At 30.7% G+C, this 23402-nt stretch overlaps 1 protein-coding gene and 2 long non-coding RNA genes across 3 annotated transcripts in view; all 3 read right to left on the bottom strand.

Annotated features, from left to right (window-relative positions):
* Positions 1-7988, bottom strand: part of LOC139514698 (uncharacterized) — a 103655-nt gene extending 95667 nt beyond the window's left edge. The window contains exon 1 of the mRNA XM_071304235.1: positions 7947-7988. The gene's annotated coding sequence lies outside the window, so the exon portion shown is untranslated. The remainder of the gene's footprint in view (positions 1-7946) is intronic.
* Positions 7989-14822: 6834 nt separating this feature from the next.
* Positions 14823-17553, bottom strand: LOC139486227 (uncharacterized). Its single transcript, XR_011655519.1, has 3 exons — positions 17425-17553; positions 16492-16575; positions 14823-15239 (listed from the first exon to the last, which is right to left on the bottom strand). It is a non-coding gene; the product is annotated as an uncharacterized lncRNA (long non-coding RNA).
* A 693-nt stretch (positions 17554-18246) lies between these two features.
* Positions 18247-22961, bottom strand: LOC139486219 (uncharacterized). Its single transcript, XR_011655514.1, has 3 exons — positions 22872-22961; positions 22087-22241; positions 18247-18392 (listed from the first exon to the last, which is right to left on the bottom strand). It is a non-coding gene; the product is annotated as an uncharacterized lncRNA (long non-coding RNA).
* Positions 22962-23402: the final 441 nt, after the last annotated feature.

Here is a 23402-nt window from a genome sequence, read left to right as displayed (position 1 = left end):
TGTTTTCCATGGAGGGTTGGTCATCGCAAGATAGCTGTTGAACGAAGAGCTCTTAGTGGTAAAAGGGAAAAAATCATTTGAAACGCCTTCCCCAGATGACTGCTCGTTACACAGATAAAGACAGGTATGTTCCACATGTTGCATCCACAATATCGTTTTTCATTTTTCGAATGTGACCTACCGTATTAGACTTATCAGTTTGGTTTGTACACAAACAAACAACATGATGGATGCCAAATGCGGATTAGGATCTGCTTGATTTTCCTGAGCAAGTTGAACATCACTTCATAAGCACTTGAAAGTCACCCCGACCCCCGTTTTTAGTTTTAGTGTATATTGTTGTTTGTCTGATTTTCAATAATTTATTTTAGCCATTAATTTATCAGTTTTTTTTTAAACTAAAGCGTTTCAATATTTGAATAAAAAAAGTAAAATCACAAAAATACTGAACTTAGAGGAAGATCAATTGGGAAAGTCCATAATCACATGGCAAAATCAAACAAAACGCATCAAAAACGAATGGACAAGAACTGTCATATTCCTGACTTGGTACAGGCATGTTCAAATGTAGAAAATGGTGGATTAAACCTGGTTCTAAAGCGCTAACCCTCTCACTTTAATGACAGTCTCGTCAATTTCCGATATTTTTACATTGATGCGTTAAATAAACAGACACAATAAATAAAATAGTCAAAATATGGGTACATCAGTCATCATCGTTTAACAATTTTAAAAGGAACAATTTAACAGAACACAACAACATCTACTATCTACGAACACATTTATTGATTTGAGTGTCTGACGTCAGAAAATTTTATACGTCACATAAATTTGTCGTTCAATGTGCGTACAAACAATTTTAAAATTTTCATGGGAATGTTAGCATACAAGGTTAAAAAATCAAAAGTATGTAAGAATAAATTTAAGAAATAGACCGAGATTTACACTAGTCCAAAAGTTATATATAGAATTTATAAGAATCCAAAAATAGTTAATTCCACTACGCGATTGAATGATTTTGACGTTTGTGGTTCATATAAACCTTCCTTACTTTTATTTCTATGTAGTGTATTACCGTAGAAAGTGTTAATTTTTTCTTACCTTAGCGACAATTTTTATATTTTTAAATTTGCCACTTCTTACAAACGTATGTTATATTAAATTAAAAAAAAAAGTCAACAGTTATGGGGGATGTAAGTAAGTACATATTCCCTATTTTTGATTTTTGTGTATTAGAAACCGTTGTCAAATAATAATATGGTTATTTTCATAGAAAGTTTATTTTTAGTATCAATAACATAAAAAGGAAAATGAAAAACTACTCTGTTTACTTCAACTGCTAGATACATGTATATATATAGCAACTTACATTTTCCAATAGAAGACAGATATAAACTGCATATGCGACATGCCTTAAATAGCAGGACAAAATACAGAAAACGGACTGCTCTCTAGATATGTTGGCATAAAGAAGGACTATGATAATTACATTATGCAATAACAATTTTACGTTTAAAGACAAACAATTAAGCAAAATCATTCGTACCATTTAATTTGTAAACCACTCCCTGTATCTGTAAAATGAACAGATTATATACGAGTGTCATTAAGAGAATCTATAATAAAGGGGGCAATAATGCGAGCAAAAGCAAAATGGCAAATTGAAGGAGAGAGAAGTACAAACTATGTCTGTAATCTAGAGAAAAGAAGTTATATAGAAAAAGTAATACAAAATTTACTTTAGATAGTGGTGAAACTATCCCTGATCAAGCAAAATTCGTGCAGAACAAAAGCAATACATGTATTATGAAAATCTATATTCATCCAAGAAAACACTTATAAATAATATACACAGGACTAATTTCTTTTCTCTGGAAAACTCATTTTTCAAAATTCTCTCTGATGAACAAAATATTAATTTAGAGGGGGAATTAAAAAGCTCAGAAATTCATATTGCATTAAAAAATATGAAAAATGGAAAATCTCCTGGTTTGAATGGTTTTACCACTGAATTCTATAAATTTGTTTGGCACGACATTAATCCTTTCCTGCTGCGTTCTTTCAAAGAAGCATTTCTAGGAGGTAAATTATCAATTTCACAAATACAAGGAGTTATCACCTGTCTACCCAAAGATGGATTACCCAAACATCTTCTAAAAAATTGGCGACCTATCTCACTACTTAATGTAGATTATAAAATAATATCAACATGTATTGCAAATAGAATTAAAAAAGTCCTTGATCTCCTGATTAGTGAAACTCAAACTGGCTTTATGAAAGGCAGATATATTGGTGAGTGTACAAGACTTCCATATGACATATTCCTGGTTTGCTTGTCTTGTTAGATTTTGAAAAAGCTTTCGATTCTCTGGAGTGGAACTTTATATGCGAAACTTTGAAATTTCTTGGTTTTGGTGATACAATAGTGAAATGGTTCGCAATCCTATACTATAATTCAAAAAGTTGTATTCAAAATAATGGCTTTCTATCTGATTTTTTGTAAAAGAGAGGGGGTACGACAAGGGAATTCATTGTCTCCCTATCTTTTTATTTTATGTTTGGAACTGCTTAGTGCATCACTAAAATATGACAACAACATTAATGGTATAAAGATTAAACAATCTGAATTTTTACTCAGCCAGTATGCTGATGATTCGACTTTTATCCTAGAAGATAGTGAAGAATCTCTTAATAGTGCTATGAATAAGATAGACTTATTTTACTCATGCTCTGGTTTGAAGGCTAATTTTGAAAAAAAACCAAGTTATATGGATTGGGGCAAAAAGTGGCTGTGGTGAGGAGCTAAACACAAATAAAAAAAATATGGGATCATTCAGGAAATTTCAAACTCCTAGGCATTCAATATTTTTTGTCAAAAGATGATATGTGTTGATAGTTATTTAGAAAAAATTCAAAAAGTTAAAAATCTCTTAAGTGATTGGTCATTTAGAAATATTACTATATATGGAAAAATTGTAGTTGTAAAAACTCTTGCCCTTCCAATTCTAATTCAATGTTTTACTGTTTTACCAGATCCATCCCCAGATATATTAAAACAGATACAAGCTATGCTATACAATTTTGTTTGGGATGGTAAAGGGGACAAAATTAAAAGAAATATACTTATCTCAAATTCGAGGATGGTGGTGTAAAGATGCCACATATTGAATCCTTTATAAAATCACTTAAGCTATCCTGGATTAAAAAAGTTTTAAACCCCACAAATTATTCATCATGGAAGGTGTTATTGGCAGATCATCTTGAAATGAATGGTGGCGAAAATTAATATTTGGCATTTTTCAAAAATCAGGACTCAATAAAATTTAAAAAAAATTTAATCCTTTTTGGCAAAATGTAATTTCTTCATGGGCCTCACTGTGTGAACCTCTGACCACAGCCCCAATTGACATCTTGTCTCAACCATTGTTTTTAAATGAAAATATTATGATTGATGGAAGAACAGCTTTTTATAATAGTTGGATAAAGAATAATATATTTTTCATAAATGATCTCATTAATGAAAACGGAGAATTTTACAATTATGATGAATTTATTAAAAATTATAATATAAAAACAACTTTCCTAGAGTTCTATGGACTAGTCTTTTCACTTCCAAAGGAATGGGAAAATGTTATTCATTCACAAGTATTTTTCAAACTAAATACTGTCGGTCACAAAATTGTAACTGCCATTAAAATCGTGGATAACGTATCAAAACACGTTTATAAAATTTTTCTACATAAAATAAAGGAAAACCCATCTCGTAAACAAGAGAAATGGAAAATTGAATTGGGAATTGATATCGTGAATGAGGAATGGAGTTTCTTTTTAAGTCTTTCTTTAATGATAACTGAAGATCCCACATTAAGGGCATTCAAATACAGATTACTCCATATAATTCTAGGAACAAATACTTTACTTATGAAATGTAAATATAGTGAAACAGAATTGTGTACTTTTTGCACAGAAACTAAAGAAACATATATACATCTCTTTTTTTTAATGTAGATATGTTCGAACTTTCTGGCTTTATTTTTTTCAAAAGTTGGAAGAGGGATGTAAAATAAGTTTTTATCCAACCATATCAAGTATAATCTTGGGTGTAAAATATCATGTATTTAAAGATATTCTTAATACATGTATTTTCATATTGAAGCGATATGTTTACTTATGTAGAATAAGATTCACAGTCCCATCTGTTGCTGAAGCAATAGAATGGCTTAGATATTACTACAGGACTGACATGGTCTCTATGACTTTGTGTTCTGCCAGTAAAGCAAAAAAATTAAAAGTCAAATGGTCAAATATTGATAATATTATTAAGAAATAGGCTCCATGAAAATGTATTCTGTACTGTATTATTGACTTAAAGTATTTTAAAATTTGTAACAATTATGGTTAACCATATATTTATGAGTCATTACAAAATTATTGTTTTTACATCTTTACTTGTAGATGAGACTTGAGAATGATATGAAAATAATAAAATTTATATTACAAAAATAATAATAAGATATATGATTGTCATAAAGTCCAACAAAAGAGGATACAAGCAAGCTGAAAATCAATTATTAAAAAAAAAAGAAAACACTATATTGTTAGCGACAAAAGTCGCAAAAAAAATCAACTTTCTGATGAATGGTAAAAGAATATGTGGAAAACAAATATGACAGAAAATAATCGAAGGCAACAACTGAATAACGGACATTTTTTTTTAATCTGATGGAGTGAAACACCCAACCCTCCCCGTCCTCGTTCATTAATGTCACTGCACAGCATCAACAGCCCAGAAGGTTCAGACACAACGGATCTATTCGGAGCAAACACAAAATAGCGAAAAGACTAAACCACATTTTTTTTATAAACTAAAAAAAGTACTATCTTAATCATATAATGTATCAACTAATGTCATCACTTCATGGACAGTACAATTAAAGAATACGTAGTACAATGTAGTAATGCACATTAATCTCAATTATTAAATAAGAAAACTATTTTTTTATAATATGAAGTATACGCTAGTAAGATTAATTATTATTTCATTGACAATATAGAACTTATAATTAAATTTTGGATGTTACGCGTCTTCTTATTGGTTGACATTGCTCAGTTTATCAGCTCATAGACATAATTGTGTCATGTGACCGTGACGTCACTAATGTGTTTTCATGATTTATTCCAGTTTAAAATGGATTTAAGTATTAAATTATAAGAAATGACTGTAATGATTTTTCTGCCTATTCGAAATAACATAAACATGTTGCCATACTTAAGAATAACACGCTACGTGTATCTTCATAGACAGAAACAACATTGCAATCATTGAATTACTGAATGGTAATTTTATGTATGTCGAATTGAGCTGAAGATGTTTCCTCCTTTTTCATCTCCCGCCTGGCTGGAATGTTAGGTAAGGTCGATCATGTTAAAATGCTTAATTGAAAACATTAGCAATTACTTTCTACGTGTAATTGTTGGTACAAACTTATAGATGAAGACGGTTAAAAAAGTATTATTTTGTCATCTTTTAGCAAATTCACTATTCAAATGTCCATTCTGTATTAAAGTTGTCCCCTTTTTGTCCCCGATTTTGTAACATTTGTAATTTCTCTTATTTAAAGCATATACTATCTATCTGCTCACACAAAAAAAATCCCTGACCCCTCATGAATGCATAAATGTAGGCGGTGTCTGAATTATATTATGACGTATATAGTGAAGGTTTATGATGGCTCAAAATTGGTAAAACGATAGATCTGTAAATGTTAGCCAATGTTATTTAATAATAGTGACGAGTTATTTAAAAAAATGTTGATTCTTTAAAATATTAAACTGCACATTAAAAATTCATATGATATATCTAAAACTGACAAAATTGAAATGAAATGTCAAAAACTATACAAAGCGTTATATTTAAAAAAAAAAAAAAAAAAAAAAAAAAAAAAAAGGAATAGGAGACTATTTAAAAAGAAACTTAATCGTCCTTCTTTTGTGTTCGATGAAACCACCATACATGATGTCGCGCAAACTATAAAACTTGAGGATGATAATTACACAAGTGATATTTTGATTTCATTAGCTTCCATGATTGGAAGCATACTATATGATGTGTTATGGTAAACTCAATAGCTTATATATAATTAATTATACATAAAGCATTTTGATAAAAATACGTCTACCCATTCTTTGGTTTATAAAGGTAGCAAACTATCTGTTAAAGAAATTTAAATATACAAAAGGCGATGTTTCTGTTTCGAAATATTTTTATATCTCACTATTTGTTGGGTTTTTTTTGTAATTGCTAGATTTTTGTAACTGTTGTATAGAAAAACTGATTCCATCAGGTATTCGAAAAGAGTACTGAACTTCTGATGATAATTCTAGAGCTCAAAGATTGGGCCCATTTGTCAATAAATAAAGAGATTGTTCAAAACCTTCTTATTTTGGCACTAAACATTGAATGTATTTCATGGCAAACAAATGAGAAATATATTTGATGAAAACATATAACAAAATGTCCAACTGTTTCAGTAAAATCATATTTGCAGAATATTTCTAAATTTATGACGTTTTTATTTATTTATATAACAGTTGTCCCACCATACACCTTCACATATTTGAACTGAAATATTTTTCATTTTCTACATTCTTCCCGTAAAAAAACATTTCAATAAGCGAGGAGTTGCGCCACGTAAAAATCATCAAAAAAGGTAGAGAAACTATGCAAATTTTCTAGAAAAAAAGACAAAATGAAAAAGATTGATAGTTTTTACTGGTATTAATAAGTTGATAAATATGACGTCAATATATTTTTTTCCTGAAATATGACACATTTAGCATAGACAATTTTAATGTTATTTCAGTTATTCATTGTTTAAAACCAAACACCTTTACTGGGCTGTTTATTGGAGGTTTTTACTCTACAGAGTATGGTTTGATATTTTATTATTGGTCCTTCTGCGCAAAAGTTGTAGACAGAGAGCTTTTTTGATATATTTTCGCATGATCTTTCATGTACTTTTTGCTTCTTTTGCTAGTCGCAACAACACGGGGAGTTGATTCGGAGAGTTTAAAAACTATTCCAACGTTTATCCTGCTCTCCTGTACACAGTTAGAAACCTTGTTTGTATACTAATATTTGTAATAATAGTTATAACAAATTCTTTATTTATTGAGGGTAAACACAGTTAGTTACAATTACTAATCTTCCCTGTGGCCCTTTGGTTTGTGGTTTTCTTTTGTTAATTTATTTGCTGTTTACCAGTCTATGGAATTTGATGATTAGAACTTCTTTTAATAGTCTTTCAATTCTATTAATTTTCATTTATTGTCGATATATAACATAGAGAATATGATAAAATGACCAACATATTCAACTGAGTCCACATGAATCAGATATGAACAACAGTTACTATATGGATATAGTAAGATGCGGTATGAGTGCAAATAAGACTATAGTTCACTTCACGGCTTTCAAAAGGTAGTAAAGTCCAAAGGGTATCGACATGACAAATAAGTGAAACAATTCAAATAAAAAAAGAACCAAAGGTTTGATTTATGACAAAGCAATAAACAAATATCCAATGAAACACGAAAAACAGAATATCAAGACTACAATTGAATTACAGGTTACTGATTTCAGACAGACGAAATTCTAAAATACCGTCGTAAAACATGGTTGTGAACGCTCAATCCTTATAACCTTACCCCTAATTTCCTATCACATATGTACACGATGAGCAAAATGACATTTCTACACTAAAATATTAAAACTACAGCATTTAAAAGCTACGTCATTGCGAAATAAAACAACATACGATGACATTTTCATTGAAATATGTTGTACATATTATGTATTTAACAACATTTATCAGAACCATGTCAATGAGCAGCTAGCACGAGAACATATTATAAACAGTTAAATTGTACTGATTGTAAAAACGTACCTTTGCTCAGGAACACCTTGATTTCTAATTCGAACAGGAAGTTGTATATTTCATTTCACCGACTAAAGGAAGTTTTATATTTCATTTCACCGAATAAAGTATTTAAAAAATTCTCAGTAAAGCACAAAAAAACTGGTTTTGTGAATCATTTTACCTTCATTTCAGTACCAAAACGTAAGTAAAGAAAATCAAATGAAATAATATAGGAAGAAAAAAATATATCAGGAGGCGTACCGGAATTAAGTGGAAAATATCATGGTTATTACGATATTTGTCGATGAAACGATAATGATTATTCATTACAAATTCAGAACAAACATTATCTATTTATATAAATATTTTTGTAAAGATATCTTGTCATCCAAACTCTAATATATAATCGGTAAAATTCACAAAGTTTCCTCTTCATTCTTAAAATGTGATATTAGGTTAAATGGTTGAAATATTATCTTTTATTATTTTACATGATTTATTCTGAAATTTAATCTCGTTTATATGTTGACAATGACACCTTGTCACAACATAAACGAGATTGAATTTAATAATATATCACGGACATGTAAAACAATATCGTTCGTCAAATTTAAAAGAAAACAACATTAAGTACTTTTATTATACTGCATAACTTGTTAACGTGACACATTTTTTTTCATCTTTGTCAAAAGTGCTTTTAGATCGATACGATTTTTTCATGTTTCTTAATAATTGTTTTTTTCTTCATATTGGTTTATTGTTAACTGTTTTTACTATCGTATTTGATTTTTTGGGTTTATAGAAATAGGAAGATATGGTATGAGTGCCAATGAAATAACTCTCTATCCGAATAACAATTTATAAAAGTAAACCATTATAGGTCAATGTGCGGTCTTCAATACGGAGCCTTGGCTAACATCAAACAACAAGCTATAAAGGGCCCTAAAATTATTAGTGTAAAACCATTCAAAGGGGAAAACCGACGGTCGAGTTTATATAAAAAACGAGAAACGTGAAACACGTATCAATTTCATAAACAAACGGCAACTACAGTACATCAGATTGCTGACCTAGGACAGGTCCAAACATTTGCAGCGGGTTTAAACGTTTTAATGGTACCAAATCTTCTCTCTTTTTCTGAAACAATAGTATAACATCACAACAGAGAAAAACACACGACATAAATATCAATTGAAAGGCTTACCTCAATCAAAAAACGTAAATTAACACACGATGTTATGACTAGATTCGTGCCACGCAATACTGTGGTTTTTTTTGGTATACAACAGACAACAACTGCAAACAACCAAACTAAAAACAGAACTCATAAAACATCATTGATAAAAAAGTGAAGACAAACAGTTAAGCAACAATTCAATAACACTTGACTAAAAGCAACATTAAATTGAAGTGATTTTTACTTGTCTTTTCCTAATTTTCTGAGAGATCTGTAACAGATGAACAGGTTTCTCTTGTTTTATATAGACTGATATTGTACCTTAGTTCATATTGTTTTTTATGAATATTGATATAGACTATAGAAAAAATATTTCCGTTTTTCGAATTGATATTTTTGTAGTTTTTGAAACAACAAACAAGAAGGGACCAATGAGAATGTCCCTAATCAATCAGTGTGTTCACGGCATTAGCATATGATACCACTCGAGAAAAACAGTCCACCCGCAATTTACTTCTAGGTCATGAAAATGACGTAATACACAATACGAAGCACCTGATATCAACCTAAGTTTTTGTTCTGGTTCGTGTTGCTCAGTCTAAAGTTTTATTTGTTGTTTTTTGTATACTATTTTTTGTCTGATGATTTTGTGTCATGGCATGGTCAGTTTATTTAATTTAGTCTTCAATAAACTAATTGTATCTATTGTCTTTAAGTAGTGCAAATTTCATGTTTGTTAAAGGTTAATTAGAAAAATGCATTGAGTGGCGGCAAAAGAAGAACCATGTCAAATTAATTAATTGAAAAGGAGTAGGTCCGGTAAGGGCCAATTTTGGCCTCAAAATTCAGGTACATCTGCCGAAAGATTTTGGACACATTTTAAACTCTTAAGTGTCTATTACAATTGATTTGATTAGTTTTTGTGAACGTTTTTAACTGATTTAGTCATTACAAACTCTCCGATTCAAGCTTAAATATGAAAAATCGAGCAAATATGCCAAAAAACGTCACTTTTCAGATGTTTTTTGTCAAAAATGAAAGTGGCCGCATCCGTGTTCATCCTCAACCTTTATATATGTTATGTATTATCATTAAATACAACTTGCATTTCAATATTAAGAATGAACACGAATGAGGCCACTTTCATTTATGGAAACCGTCTAAAATTTAACTAAAATGCTAAACTTGTGAAGATTTCAGTAATTTAGCATGACTTAATGATGATAGTACCCAATAAATGTCAATGTGTTGTCGAAAACAGCTTATATTTATGTAGCAGAACCATTCTACTTTTCAATAAATAGCTAAAAGATAACAATTTCGTAATTTTGTAAAACTGCTATATTTTGGGGCCAAAAAGGGGTCTTACTGAACCTACTCCTTTGACCCTATCTCGTACATTATGTTCTGTGGGGGTATGAACTGATTTCGTATTAACATAACAATTAGATTTTGAGAACTTGAAATACCCATATATCAATAAGGAAAATTATACATTTAATACTATATCACAGTTTGTTTTCATTCTTAAATAAATGTATATGAACCATGTCATGGTTTATATGTTTTCCGTCATACGATACCTAAATTAAATACAATTTATCTCGAGGGATATCTATTTTATTCCGAAAACTAGGTATACATAGCATGCGATTTTAATGTTAAATAAAATTGAGAATGGAAATGGGGAATGTGTCAAAGAGACAACAACCCGCCCAAATAAAAAACAACAGCAGAGGGTCACCAACAGGTCTTCAATGTAGCGAGAAATTCCCGCACCCGGAGGCGTCCTTCAGCTGGCCCCTAAACAAATATATACTAGTCCAGTGATAATGAACGCCATACTAATTTCCAAATTGTACACAAGAAACTACAATTAAAATAATACATGACTAACAAAGGCCAATGAATGATTTCATGGTTTACCCGGATTTGAAATGACACAAAAAAAAAAACGATTTAAAAAAACATACGAAAATGAATGTTATCCTCAAAGTAAAATAATTTGATAGAGATTTCGTGTCTTGCATAGTCGTCTGTCATTTGATTATTCATTTAAAAGTATTTTTATTGTATATGTTTGTGACTCAAGAAGCGGAAACTGCCTTTTGTACAGTTGACATTTTTAAGGTGAGACATTGAATGTGGCCGAATGTTTTATTATGAGACTTTTTAAGCATTATAGATCTGAGTTGATTTGTACGACAAATAACTGTATTCTCGTCCGAAAGAAATTAATGATTAAAAATGTATTTTTAACGATTGCCAGTACTTTGCAGTACCTTTTCGAGTAAATGGATGATTTTGTCCGGATAACATCGATAAGTGTTACACTAGTTTAAATTTGAAATTGTGGAATAGAATACTTGCCGTTAAACATGTTTTAATATGTCCCATGTTCTTATTAGTTATCATAGGATTTGGTTTTCAATGTTGTTTATCGTTTTATTCCACTTTTCAATGTATTTGTAAATTATATTTATCTTAAATGAGTTGCATGAATCTATCTTTTATTGTCCTCACAACTCAACTATGATCTCATACAATGTCATAGTGAACATATATTTTTTATAGTTCATTGTGTAACGCGTCCAGGGAGATACATTTTTCAATGCGTATAAATTACCAAACAAAACTATATTGAACATCTTACATTAATATGTTACAGTGAATTTATAGAATCGGGGGTTGTGTAGAATCCCTAAAGGTAACTTTAGTGGTAATATATAAATACTATAATTTTCAAGAATTATGCATAAGCACTAGCAAAAATATCAGGGAATATACATAATAACAGGAATCAAAAATTATTTTATTTAAACATATTTAGAAACATAAATGTAAATCAACTCATCATAGATATCAGGACTAAATTTTGTATATACGTTAATTTCAAATCGTGAGCAAAACATTCTAACACAAAATATATATTATAACAAAGTGCATTGAATATTTGAATGATATTTACTATAAACGTCTGAATGGGAGGTCCCTCTTTTTTTTGGATATTTTTCTCTTTTCTTCATTTATTTTGCCCATCTTTCTCTGACTATTTTGTTTATTTGAGAACAGTTAAATTCTCTATTCTTATTTTTGTTTTCTGTTCTTTTTTTAGTCTTTTTTGGTACTGTTAGCCCATTATTCTCTATTCTGCAAACTCCAACGAGACCCTTTACCAATAAACATTGTCATCTGCTTGTCCGTTTATTGGTGTTTGTTTGCAAAACATTAAATATAACATAGCCTTTCATTTGCTGAATCTGATTTTACAACACTTTGAAGAGAAATAATGTGTTCCTTAAAACATCTGAATCGGCTAAAAAATTCAATCAGGCACCTCAAATGTATTCCTTGTGTATTATATGTTTCGTAGAGAGTAATTATCCGTTATGGCCCTTCAATTAACGATCACTATTATGTGTGTGGTGTATCCAATTCAACGATCACAGCCTCCTTCCAAATTATGTTCAATATGGCAAACATTTGTTTTATGTTTATGAACGTTAAGTTGCATTTCATTGTTTGACTCGAATGCCTTGATCGTCAACCTTCATTCTTTTTGTTTAACAGCAAATTACATGGTCTTTGCATTTATAATAGTGTTAATAACTTTAATTTAAAATACCTATTTGTTTATGAGTTAATGTGGTTAAACACAGTTTTAGAATATCACCTGAAAAACTGTTCACTTATAATAAAATAAGTTTTGATAAATGGACAGGAATAAACTTAATACATAAAGAGGTTATATTATACTGTATGATTTTTATTTGTCTGCATTTGAGATATTTTTACCAAACAGATAATCTTACTTATATTGATAATCCCTGAAACCACCACTGGCCATTTTCAGGGATATATATAATCACTTATGATTCAAGTCATTATGCATAAATCCTGAAAACCACCGATTCTACATAATCCTTACATGACGAATCCAAGGAGCGTTTTTAGTTTTTAGTTTTCAACATATTTATTTATAGTGGATTGGGAAACAAGTTTTGCAACTTATCTTAATCCTTTTTCACTTTGCATGTTCGAGTGCTGCCTTGTACCGGCATTTAGCCTTCTCTTTTTCGAACGCTACAAAGGTGTCTTTTACGTTCAAGAGATATGGCTCTCTCTTAACACCGGTCAGCCATTTGTAGTCCACTTCCGACGGACTATCATCGTTTTCTCAAGACCATACTCGCAAATGGTGTCTTGAGAGAACCGACAATTCTATCGATGACATTTTCATACCGGAACGGGAATCGAACAAGGAACCTTTGTGTTAGTAAACCGATGCACTAACCACTTTACCACGACTCTCTAAAAACCAATGCAAGGAACATGTACCAACAAAATACTCTTCAACTTCGTACTTTATTTGGCCTTTGTAACTTGTTTGGATTCGAGCGTCACTGATGAGTCTTTTGTTGACGAATCGCAAGTCTGGCGTATACTTAATTTAGTCCTGGTATCTATGATGAATTTATCAACAAGATTGCCCAAACTTTTAAATAAACAGATTTTTTTCTTAATCATACATTAATTATTTTATGGAAGTTGAAATGGATACATTACGGTTGCATATGCGAAAAGAAAACAACAAGCAGCACAAACCTACGGTTTACAGATTGTTTGACAAACTGTTAAAAGCATAGTAAACTTTATAATCATAATTATCTGAAAACCACCATCAAGGTATCATTACAAAATCATATTTACAGATTAAAAAAAATCACATTGGAAACATATATATAATATATTTATATCTGTCATAACGATTTTTTATTGAATATATTTAAAATAAAATGTAAAAAATCCATACCGAAGTTTGTGTAATATGAAAGAAGATTTTGATAATACCAAATTGTGAAAAAGTAATTATTATGGAATTAAATATAAAATCTTAGCCATAGAATCAAAATATCAACCAGATCATTCAAAATTTTTCATTAAGTGCATGAGTTAAATATCTATCATTTAAAGATATTATTTAAATTGAGGTACATCTTATTCGATATTGTAGAGTTTGTCATATCCAATATAAAAAAAATCTGTTACCATCAAACTTATATTCAAATATCTTGGAGTAGGGCAATCGTTTTTATTTCAAATTCATTTTATTTTCACTCGAAGACCCTCTCCACAATCTTTCAATCAAAATCAATTTATATTTTGTCAATTGTCAATTGCATATTTTAAAGCATTATAACATATTGAGAAAAAGAGTATATTAAAAACGGGAACTTCAACTAAAATTTCAATTTTTATAAATGTATGCAAAATGCTTAATAAAATCAAATGAGTTACAAATGTTCTTTTGTTTAATTATGTTATTCCTCCCATATATCAGTTTAGAATACATATTGATTCATCACAAGATAGCTTTTTTATTCAAGTGTGAAATGTGTATATACGTAGTTAACACTTAAATCAAATGTTAATTAATCAGCCATTATAAAAATGTCTACATGTAAGAAAAGGATAATTTAGTAGATGCAATTTTTTACGTAAATACCATTAAAATATTATACGATGTTGAAATAAATTTGACTAAACATAAAGTAAAAGTAAATTGAAACCTATGCTATGATTACAGAAAAAAAGACAGTCAACAAAAAAGATTTTCTCTCTGAAAAGAGATAACCCTATAAGTAAAAAGTAAAATATAAAAAAATCCTAATTCCGAGGACAATTCAAAAAGTAAAGTAAAATATGGCAAAATCAAAAGATCAAACACAAGGTTAATAAAAAAAAATAGAAAGCAGATATTTAGCGGAATCAGATATTCACGTAGAAAGTAAATTTCGAATTTTCTGGGCAAACTTTAATTTAATATTTGTTTTACAGACTTATACTTGGTTCTTCAATGAATATTGTTTTGTTTTATATTTAATCTTGTAACAGTTGAAATGACATCCACAGTGAACTTTCTTCTTTGGTTTCTGATGAGAAATTTATAAGAAGAGGTCGTTGATTTTCAAATTTCATATAATCATTCAAATAGAAATGACATAGCAATCAATGTAACAAATTCACTGTTCCTGTGTCTTGTATTAAATTGATGACTCATCCATCAATTCGATGATTTCTTGGAGTTTACTGGCGAATTGAAAGTCATTACTTTCCTCCATATCTTCAAAATCTTCCATAATCTAAAATAAATTAAGTTATGCAGAAAAGTAAATTACTATTGTGTTACAGACAGTGTTTCGGTCGTACGCAATAACTCTGTACAAAGATAGGCGTGTGTTAAGCTGACTGTGGTGTAATCATACAGAGCTTTGTAAAGCTAGAATTTAAAACGAAACATGAAACTCTGTTTAGTGTAAATATAACATTATATCTTTTAACACATGTTTAAACAGACAAAACAAATAAAATAGCCAAAAGCCATTGGTACAACTCTCTGAAGGGTCAGTAGAAGTCTAAATCAATCCAACATATTCTAGTTTGCCAGTTACAATTTAAATGTTCTCTTTTGAAATATGCGCAACATATGCAGTTAACGTCAATCAATCAATCAATCAATCAATCAATTTATCAATAAAGTGAATGTCACATATTATCTCGTTGATATAATTTGTAATTATTAGTTTTTCAATGATAATAATTTTAAAAGTAAAGTTTTACCAGTAGTACACAGACAAGAACAAACAAATTATTATGACATGTTTGACGAGTTTACTAAGTGCCAATTCAAACAAGAAGATGTGGCATGATTGCCAATGAGACAACTCTTCACAAGAGACCAAAATGACACAGAAATTACAATAGGTCACCGTACAGCCTTCAACACATGAGCAAAGCCTATACCGCATAGTCAGCTATTAAAGGTCCCGAAATGACAATGTAAAACAATTCAAATTAGAAAACTAACGGCCTAATTTATGTAGAAAAAATGAACGAAAAAAATATGTAACACATAAACAAACGACAACCACTGAAGTACAGGCTCCTGACTTGGGACAGGCACATACATATAGATGGTTAAAGTATTTGTTATAGGGTCTTGCATTACAAAAGTGTTCACTTAAAAGGAGGCATGCAGTTGAAGGTTTTTCGAAATTATATTGTCTAGTTTTTAATTGTTGCGTGTAACAATTTTAACTTCGCCTATCATTCGATTTTATCCTAGAAATCGTATTCAAACACATTTTTTTTCACTACAGCAGGAACCAGTTATCTATACTGGGGCACAATTCTTCACGACAGTTATTGTAGGGTTTGTGTTGCTTAATCGTTATTGTCAACCTCAGTGTTGTTTGGATCTTGTTTGTTGTATTTACTGATTGTCCTTTAAAATTGTCGTACCCCATATTTGCAGTACTTGTCATAATTAGAAGGACAACATAACCCAAGTATTTTGATTCAGGGTCGGAATCTTTTTTTATATGTATAGCTTACCTCATTCTTGTAGTTTCCAATGAACAAATTATACAGCTGATGAAGAGTTGCTTGGCGACTAAATGTAAGTTCGGTTTTCTGTTGCTAAAATAAATTTTCAAAAGAGACAATTTCAATATTTCTATTTCAACTACTGTTTTGTCGTTTAAAACAATAGTGATTTCAACTATCCACAATTGAACATTTCATCAAATAATAAATAATACAGATGTTGTTATCTATCATGCACAGACATTCGACGAAAAGGGCCTTGATCTTCGAACTGTTTTGTTGTTGTTGAAAGAATCAATTGTCTGCGAGATGAACAACAGCAATAAAAGGAACTGTAATGTAAAATGGCCGTGACACTTTTTGTGTAGATTTAGGAATGACTCATTAAATTATTATTAAAGTTTTCATCAGTTAAAACTTTAAGTTTGTCATGTTAAATTGTTGACCTTAAGTTATTTCTTTCTTTGTTTTTTGGACAAAATGACAACATACGTATGTTAAGGTTGAATGTATTTGACGAAATACGGCTTTGAATTAATAAGTATAACTAGATCTAAAAATTGAGGCATTTTTTAAGAAATAGATGTATACAGTTTAAGGCAAATTTAACATCTTTGAAGACTAAACATGGCAAAAGTAACAAGATATAAACAGATATCTGATTAAATAAACTTGTTGTACATATATAAGGCAACAGTGTCCGAAAGTCATAAGTCGAGAGAAAACAAATCCGTGCTTCAAACCAATACCGAGGAAAACACATCAAATATGATAGGACAACAAAAGAACATTAGCAGCACTGAGATGCAACACAAATGAACACCAATCATTTTGATATTCGAATTAAAATGCAAGAGCCCGAAACTAAAATATTTCACATTTATCTCTTGACTATATTATTAGTAGAATATAGATATTAATATATACTTTATTTAAATTTACATTTGAACACTCGTCCATTTCACTCAAGAAGTCTTGGTCACTAACTGGTTCTAGTTTGATGAAGAAAGCACCAATAAGCTTTCGGTACCTTGGTATATCTTTATGGAATAACAGTTTCTGTGTTGATGAATCCTGTTGGAAAAACAAATTACAAAGTAATCCTATTTTTAATTTCATTCGAATAATTGAAATTTGCATTACTAGTAATTTAAACTTCAGAATAAATCATTAAGGAAAATTATACATTCTGTTGCCTCAATATTCGATTTTCTACCTTTTGAAATTGAATATAAGTTCATTTGGAGTATGTGTTACAGATCTTTATGCACATCATTTCGGCTGTTAATAAATATATTTCTTATCACCCGTGTCATTTACAACACGATGTTATCGCATAGATGTGACAATATAGAACTGCTAACATTTCGTTTAAACAAATACCACTCCAGAGTCTCATTTGATACGATATTTCGCAAAAGATAAATGTTTAATTATCCAAACGCTCGAAAGGCCTCGCATGTTCCTTAACTCTTGTATGTGAAATTGAGAATGGAAATGGGGAATGTGTCAAAGAGACAACAATCCTGCAAAATATCTATGTTTTGACAGATATTACCAGTAGGATACTAGTGTTTATGATTATTATCTACTTAAAATACAGTTTTAATGATGAAATAGGTATGTATAGCATATCTGCCGATAACGTGAAAGATATCGCTTAAATGTTGACGAGAGCATACATGTATCTGCAATACATGGCGGTGACTGTTCTGTCTTTTTTCTATTTTTTTTTTAATTTTCAATGTACACAAAAACAAACCTTGCTTATTTTGTGGGTGGATTGGGTGCAACTTTCCACAAACACCTGTCTCAAAATATCCATGCATGGTTCAACATGGTCAGTATCCATAACATCAAAAAGAATGTCAGGTTTACCAATCAATGGCGCCCAAACTCGTGTAGCATAACTAAAAAACATTGTGTTTAAACATATTGATTAGTTATATAATTATGTATATATACTTAAGACTGCCATTATCATATTCAAAATAACGAATTAATGAAAAACGCAACTTTTATTTATTGTTGCAGTTTCCGCTATCATAAAATAATGGCTAAATAGAACAGTATGTGATCATGGTTAGCATTAAGCATCTCCAAAGTTCAATGAGTTAGTTTACGAACAGTACATCACAATCTCATGATTTGTTTCTTAAGTTTAACAATATTAGTACGGTGGCAGAGTAAGGAAAAGTCGTTTATTTAAGGAGTTTAATTGTTATTTGGACTATTCGGCTATAAATCACAATATTTGTAGTTCAAACGTTAAGCTGAACATTTTGACTTGTCGTCAAATATCGTACGGTGCAATTTTTTGTAAAATGGGCTTTAAAGTACGTTAGTTAACTTTGAAGAGAAAATCGACTTTGAAAAGTTTTGAGGCCTACATTGTAAAATAACATCCGTGATATGATTTCAGTTATCATATACATTGTTGTAACATCTAATTTTAACGATTTCAAATAAAGTTAAGCAAAATTAATCCGTTATTAAAGAGTTTTTGTAAATGTTTAACACTACAAATATTTTGCATTAAAAGAGTACCTTTCATTTCAATTTCATCATTTGTTTTTACGTAAAATGTAAAATTATCAACATTTATATCATATTTCACTCCTTTATTAATCAATAATATCAAATTCGTTTATCTCTGAAACATAATTTCAGCAATGAAGCCAGACACAAGTCCTAACGCGCATATGACGGAGCTATTCAAAGTTCATATACAGCCTCTTATATAAATACATATTAGTAATGTGGGTGTACTGTATCACTTACATTCAAATACTGGGATATGTTTCTTGAAGCCGTAGACATTTTACTGCCAAAGGTAAGAGCAGAACGATATGGTAATTGGTCACTTATTTGACATCGTCTTCTCAAACATTACCTTATGTTTTGGTAACCAAACGTAACAATTACTGAAGGTGAATGCCAGTTTACATATTCGATATGCTACCACGTTTTATAGAGGGTGAATGTGCTATTAGACATACTCCTGGATATTTTAAGGGTTTATGAACCGACATGACAACATAAAAGACCGTTATAAATGCCGCAAGGGGATCAGGTGGCAATGTAGGCATACCAAACAGAAGTCTGCGATTGTAAGATGGACCTTTACTAGAAATCTGCCATAATCTCTTAGTCGTGTAATGCTGGAAAGGGCTGGAATTGCTGCAAAAATGCAAATTCATACGAGGAAACAAAACCAACAACAATGAAAGAGATGAAGAACATGGTATTGTCACTGTGAACCATCTAAATGCACCATGACTGATCCCTTACATGTGGAATCCAACCCTCCATGTCTTATCAATATCTCTTCTGGAATGCATGATATAAGAAATATTTAAAAATTTTTGTTCACAGCTCTCGAGGAAATCTGAACATGTCTAGACATTTTATCACTAGTGCTCTTTCTTTATGTCAGTCAAGGAGTTTTGATATTCAAATATCATAGTCAAAACTAAACATGTTTGAAAACATGACTACAAAAACAAACTTAAATGTAAATCGGGGGAAAGAATTCAAGTCACATGATCCATAACTTGTATTTAGACGTGTACTGATTTTGGTAAACTGTATAAATGATGTTACAATAGAAAATGTGTTGTCACACCCCGTAGGTCCCTTTACAATATTCCTTTGTCACGATGACAGCACCTTGAGAAAATCCTGCAAGTCTGATTAGGTGAAGCAATTAGAATCGGAGGCCTTTTGTGCACTTTCCCTTACTTCCTTTGCACCGTCACCCACACCTTACATCAGAGATGGTATGGCATTGGTTCAATGTATTAATGTTAAGAAAAGTAAAACATTCGGTGATCTTGCAGTTAATTATTAAAAATAAGTCCCAATGCTTTTCTATATAGCGCACATATTAGTGGATGTTAAGACCGCTACGACATGAACAACTTTAAAAAGTCTGCTGAAGGTGAACGCTGACAAAGACAAAAGATTCGACCAAAGTGTATCAGATTATTGAAGGGAGAAGAATTTTGACTGGATGAAGATTGAAGGGAGACGTATTCCTGACTAGAAAAAATTTCTTCTGTTAAAGAAAACATACAGGCTCTCCTTGAATTCTTTGGTAGTTTTATTCTTCAAAACTTTGACAAATTCCCTAGGATTCCACCAGATTGTAAGCTTTACTTAACCGGAACGTTGGTAAATCCCGAAATTGTTAAAATTACTTACTAGTATACCAACACTAATAATGACTGTGGTTACTTGTGCAGCACTCAAGAGGCCAAAACAGGAATGATACTCAATGACTTACGCTTTGACACGAAGTTTGGAGAAATGGGAAAGAGTGGGAGAACAATCGTACGGACCTCTAACACGAAATAATTAATGTGACTGTTCTGTGCTGTCACTACTTCAAACATATGACACATACATGCGAGTTGTGGGTGAAGATGGAGAACATTAGCAGAGAAAAGGATTGGAGACGATTTTTACCCATTCACCAATCATGTGCCTGTCTTTCCCCAACAATTTGTAAACTATTGCCTGATGTGCATGCACTTATCGGATTCAACACAACTTCGTCTCTGTTTGGAGTAGGTAAACAAACTGTCTACAAGTCTTTAAAGGAAACGCACGACTTTTTCAGTAGTTTTCGGTGATATTGACAAAAAAGGAAGTCCTTGTTTGGGCATGAACGTTAATTTCAAAGCTTTATGCTCCGAAAAATCTCTTTAAATCATTCCATCATGATATTTATGAAATGCACGTCAAGCTTGCCACCAGGAAATATGTAAGTTTAGTCAAGTTACCTTCCTGTGAAGCGGAATAACATGAATGAGCTTTTGCAAAATACGCCTTCATGATAGTAAGCTTCAGGTAAAAATAATATTTATCATTTATTGCTGAGGTTGAATGTAAGCCGGCAAGGTAACTACTGTAATTTTAACAAAATATGTGTGTATCTTGAATAATAAAACAAGTGTTTGAAAAACGCCAATTTTCATAATAAATCAATTTCCTAATTCTTTTTTTTTTTTTAATTTTCGAGATAATTCATTGCTAATTGATTTGAAAAAATGTCTGTGTCTGCAATTAATCCTTAATTGTTGTATATATCTTCAAATTTTGAAAATCTAGAAGAAAAAAAGAATTTGATCTTTAGCCTTATTTTATGCAAAACTGTCACCACAATTCTTTTTGACGACATCGATATTTTAAAAGTACTCATTTTTCCGAATCCAATGATATATAATATAGCAATATGGTATGTTTGACGATTAAATCTAAAAAATGATGTGTCTGGTCACCGTACTATATTATATACTATGGCATACATATTGGTTCACATAGAATATTTAAAGCTATATTTGTAAATTTCCCTAGTAAGTAAATAACATACAGAATAGTTATATGAATAATGATTTATTAATATTTTTTTTTATCAAACCTTTAAAAATAAAAACTATGACAAACAACAACGCTATTGAAATGTGTATGGATGTTCATGAACCTATTTCACTGTTTGATAAAACTCTTCTACATATTTACAGTTTTCGTTTTTAAAAGAAAGGAATGTTCATTATTATCGATTGCATAAATAATCAATTGATATAGACTGTAAATTCTCACCATTCAGTTTTCCATGACTGGAGAACCTCGTCTTCGACTCCAGCATCTTGACCGAGTTTATCAAGCATCCAAAGGAAGTATCGAATAGATATGGATGCTGTTTGTGGATCTAACAGTCCCTCAAATGGAGAATCGACGTAATCGGACAGCAGTAGCTGTAATACAGTATAAAAATGTCCTTATTAATAAAAAAAAGAAGATATATTTATATAGCTTTTTGAGATCATTATTTATACCTTATTTCAAAAGTTCAACTGATGGTAATAACATTATTTATTTGAACGATGTTTTTTAAGTATCTCTTATTAACGTTTTACATAGTGTTCATGTAGTCTACTTATAATGTCTTTATTTGGTTTGCAAACTGCGGTCAATTCTGTTAAGGACAATTTGTATAAACATATTAGATATTTGAATCACTTAATACTGTAAAATAAGCTCAGCGATAGCCAAAGCCAGAATCGTTACATTTTTGGAGTTAGTTTTCAATGCGTTTTTGATTTCATCAGACCTGGTCTACTAACTGTTACACGTGTTATTAGTGCATCTGATAAGACTACTGTAGTATATACATTCTGATATTGTCGATGCAATTGTTTCACAAATAATAATCTTGTAAAAATGGAATTGTGGTTAAGACTAATGAAACGTTATTGCGACAAGTAACTGACGATGGCAAGAGATAATCAAATTTTGACATTGCAAATTACAAATGTATAAGACATGATGTACTTCGGCGAGGTATTCCCTCTCCTGACTTTTCTTATATGCATAAGATTATTTACCTTTGTATGGAATAACCGATTCAAAAATATGTCTCCAAAATCTGCTTCTCTATTAGACTTTTCATCATCTGGCAGGTTCGACTAAAAAAGAGTAAGACAGTGTAGATTAATGTGTTTTTTTATTTTGTTTTCATTCTACAAATTGAATGACTCAAATTTCTTTATCATTATAGAGAATTTGTTTATTTATTCACTAAGAGAGACAATAACAATCAAAACCAAGGAGTAAACAAAGACTCACAAAACCAAAGGACATTAACATCAACAGTTATAAATAATAATTAAGAAACAACACGAACTCCATTAAAAACCGGGAGTGAAATCAGGATCTCCGGAAGGGTAAGCATTTCCTGCACCGTATACGGCACCCGTCGTGTTATTTTTTTGTTAAGTTCGGTAATGATGGAAGGTAATTATGACTGAGGAAGAATATCAGATATGATTTCTGACACACTTTTGTCATAATGGCCAATCAGCTGATGATGGCGAACGTAAAATTTCTTGAGTGATGACCTTAATTTGATTGATTCA

This window comes from Mytilus edulis, chromosome 1 (assembly GCF_963676685.1).
Source record: "Mytilus edulis chromosome 1, xbMytEdul2.2, whole genome shotgun sequence".
In the NCBI taxonomy this organism is placed as follows: Eukaryota; Metazoa; Mollusca; class Bivalvia; order Mytilida; family Mytilidae; genus Mytilus; species Mytilus edulis.
Note: the sequence above shows the minus strand (reverse complement) of the source record. Positions and strands in the feature narration are given on the sequence as shown.